A 4000-nucleotide genomic window follows, 5' to 3' on the forward strand; every position below is an offset into this window, starting at 1 on the left:
CGATGGGAAACGCAAGTAATCATATAGAGCGATTTTATATACTGTAGAAACACATATTTATTTAAATTTATGAATGAACGTCATGTTATACACGTTATAATCTGAAAAACCCCAGAAAACATTGTTATTACGTTCTTTTGAATTTATGCCTAAGCCAATAACAAATAATAAAGAAATTTTGGAAAATAAGTAATTAAAACGAATTACGTTATGAATTTTTAAATCTAACATCATCAAATTTCAGTTTTGTCGGCAATCATTCGCTAGTAGAAGCCCTTTAAAAAAATGTTATCTAGTTATCGTATCTAATGATTTTTTTTTTAACAGCAGTAAACAATTTAAAAAAAAGATTATTTATAAATTTGGACTTGCTGTTGAAAAGAAGGGTGAAATTAATGAAAAAAAATGTATTAAAACCATCAGTCAACTGCCAGCTTTTTAGCGTTAACGTAGCCATCTCATTCATATGATACAATACTTTACAGTAATGAAAGTACTTGAAATTGCTTTTATGCTGTAAGTAATGTTTTTAATGATTTTTTCACAACACTGAAAATATTCATTCAATTCTCTTGTAAACAAATAAAATAATTTTTTTTATTAAACATTATTTTAGTATAAATCTATACTATTAGAAATATGCTTCACTACATATAACAATTATAGAGATATAAATATATAGTAACTGAATATTAACATATATATATATATATTAAATTATATATATATGTGTGTGTGTGTGTGTACGTGATTCAGCAGGAAAGGGAAATAATTTGGGCATTGATTCTAGAGCTTGAGGTAAGGAAAACATTTCATGCAAACATATGTACGAAAACGCTTTGTTATCGAGTTACGCCAACGAAACATTTTGCCCGGATTTTTAAAGCGATAAACGATGTAAACTTGATGGGTTTTTTTTATGTTTTTTGGTTTGAAAAATCGAATTAAATAGGTCCCAAAACTGTATTTTTCATGATATACAACGTAAAACAAACAAATTCGGTAATGAAAAAACGTTTTTTTAGGTTTGAAGTACAGAAAATTTGTTAAATGACGAATAAATGCGTAAAATTTATTATCAACAATTATAGAGAATTTAATTCTGAAAAAATTGATATAATAAAGTATTAAAATAAAAAAAATCAGCTTTTATTATTAAAAATAAAATAGAACAAAACTTAACAGATATATGTTACAAATTTGTAAAAATTAAAAACAGCTGGATTTAATTGGTCATTTCATGGTAGAAAAACTTGTAACGGGAAGAAATTATCTGGAATTTTTAAATAATGAATTTCTTAATTTTCTTGAAAATTTCTCATTGGCTAAACCAGTGATTATCAAACTTATTTCTTTTATCGCCCCCTTTGAAAATCAATTATTTTTCAGCGCCCCCCATTTTTTATACACCCCTAAAACTTAAAAACCACAATTTCATTACTTTAATTAATTTAGTTATATTAGTCGGTTCTGATGTTTAAACTTACATTCTAAATTAGAAATTTTTACCAGTGAGATCAAATAAAACCCAACTTTATAATATTAATAATATATTTTAATCAAATTAAAAGAAACAATATAAACATGTAATCAGTTTTCGTTTTTATACTAATCTAATGAGATGGATGAATTTGATGATATTTAATAAGTTTGTTGATATCAGGTTCGATTTTACTCAAAAACAGTCGTAAGTCGCCGCGTTTGGTAACTTGCAAATGATTTCTCTTTTTAGTAAGCAGCGTTGTCACAGCGCTAAATCCACGTTCACACAAATATGACGATGGGAATGCTATCAAAAATCGTTCAACGATAGACCACAATCCAGGGTACAACTGCGGAATCGACTTTTGTAGCCAAAATTGTCGGTAGCCATTTTTGTATTTGATTTTTATTTTCTCGTTCGTTGTCAGTTCTATAAGTTCTTCTTCCAACTGGGGTGATATTGCTATGTTGACATTTGAAAAAGGATCTAACACCCAGTCTGGTATTTCCAATTTCAAAATGTCCTGGAATCTTTCAATGAAATCACTGTGAAGATTTTCCAAATGTTGGCAGTAGACGAGCAAGTCGTCCTTGTTGCAGGATACTGAAAAATTGGGAAAATTATGGAACTCACGTCTGCAAATATTCTTCTTGTGTAAGAGCAGCTTGGCTACGAAAGCAGCGGCGACATTTTTTGTTTTTATTAAGTTCAAGTCATCGCCTTGAAGTTGGAGATTCATATCATTAAGCGATGTATAAAGGTCTGTCAGGTATGCGATATCATTCTTTGATGTGATGAGGTTTTCGCGCAATTCTGTGTCTTTGTTGAAATCTGTTGAAATCTTCATCATTATCAACACAAAGCTGATTAAATAATCTGTCATTTAAAGAGTTGTTTCGGATTTTATTGACTGCTCTGATGACATGTTGCAATGATTGAAACAGTCGTTCACTTAAATTTCTAGCAACTAAATGCTGTCGATGTATAACGCAATGTACACCAAGCACATCAGGAATTTTGTTTTTTAAGTACGAGCCTTTTTGACACCCCGTCATAGCTGGAGCACCATCTGTAGCAGCTGATATAATATTCTTCAACGGAATTCCTTTTTCATCACAAAACTTTTCCAGCGTTTTAAATACGGGTTCTCCTTTCGTGTCTGTCTCTAAATTTCTAGCAAATAAAAGTTCTCGACATATTTTTCCATCTTTAATAAATCTCACGTAAGACAACAACAATGCTTCATTAGTCGGTAAAGTGGACTCATCCAACTGAATTGAAAATTGACTAGTCTTCAGATGATTGTACAATGACTTTTCAATGTTTTCAGCCATTTCATCAATTCGTCTTTGGACAGAACTATTGCTCAAAGGAATTTTTCGAATTATATCTGCCGCCGGTTTATGGAGCACAGTAGTTATAACTTCTTTTATCGCCGGCAAAATTAACGTTTCTCCGATGGTGTGTGGTTTACCTGTTTGAGCAATTAACAGAGAGATATTGTATGAAGCTCGAAGTCCGTCTTCGTCTTGCTTAGCAGCCATCGAAAAAAGTTTCGATACACTTGGCTGAGCATTATGCTTCTTTTCCAGATCTTGAAAATAGGCTACATTTTTGTCCTTCTTATCCGGATGCATTTTATTCAAATGATCTTGAAGTCTTCATCGCTTCGTTTGAAAATGTTTTTGAACAAAGAAGGCACAAAGACAAAGATGGGTTTGTCGAATTTTCTATGAATCCATATTTAATATATTCTACACTGTATTGCCGTTTCTTCTTTTTTGCTTCCGACATGGCTTTGTTTTCAAAAATATGTAAATAAAGTGTTGAACTTAAATACTTGTTTAAAGATAGCGCGCGAAACCACAAATGAAAATATAAGAAAAATTACGAGCTTTTATATAGGATTTAAATACAGCAAGTAACGACAGGAATAAGAAAAACACGCATAAACTGGTTTATCTCTTTCGACGCACAATCGTACTGAGCAAGTATCGATGAACCAGCCGATTTCTACCGGATTGCACCAATAGCATTATTTAAGGTTAGCAATTAGTCGGCAAAGTAAGCATATTGTTCAGCATATACTGGTATCTATTGATGATTTATTGAACTATTTTTGTTGAATATCTTTCTCATTTATATAAGATAAGATTCTCATTATAATAAATTAAAATTTTATATTTCGACTAGTAAATAATACTACTAACGATAATAACTTATTTAACTACGGAAAATAAATTAATATCACTTCGTATTATAGAAAAATATGGGTAATTTTTCATAGAATTTTAGTTTATAATTTAGAACTGGTTCAAATAAAAACCGTCGCCTAAGCCAGCGTTTTTATTATTTGTAATATTTAATATTTATAATACATAGAAATAGTAGACGATGTTTACAATAAGTGAACTGTTTAGGCTTACTATACTATTTGACACTGGACGGTAATGGGTTAATTGTAAAAAAAAATTTCTAACACAACTTTTTGAACAATAATTATATACGTATTTCCAT

General features: G+C 30.2%; 1 pseudogene; it reads right to left on the minus strand.

Annotated features, from left to right (window-relative positions):
- Positions 1-2262: 2262 nt before the first annotated feature.
- LOC142320023 (SCAN domain-containing protein 3-like) lies at positions 2263-3277 on the minus strand (annotated as a pseudogene).
- Positions 3278-4000: the final 723 nt, after the last annotated feature.

The sequence above is a fragment of the Lycorma delicatula genome, chromosome 2 (assembly GCF_047948215.1).
Source record: "Lycorma delicatula isolate Av1 chromosome 2, ASM4794821v1, whole genome shotgun sequence".
Classification (NCBI taxonomy): Eukaryota; Metazoa; Arthropoda; class Insecta; order Hemiptera; family Fulgoridae; genus Lycorma; species Lycorma delicatula.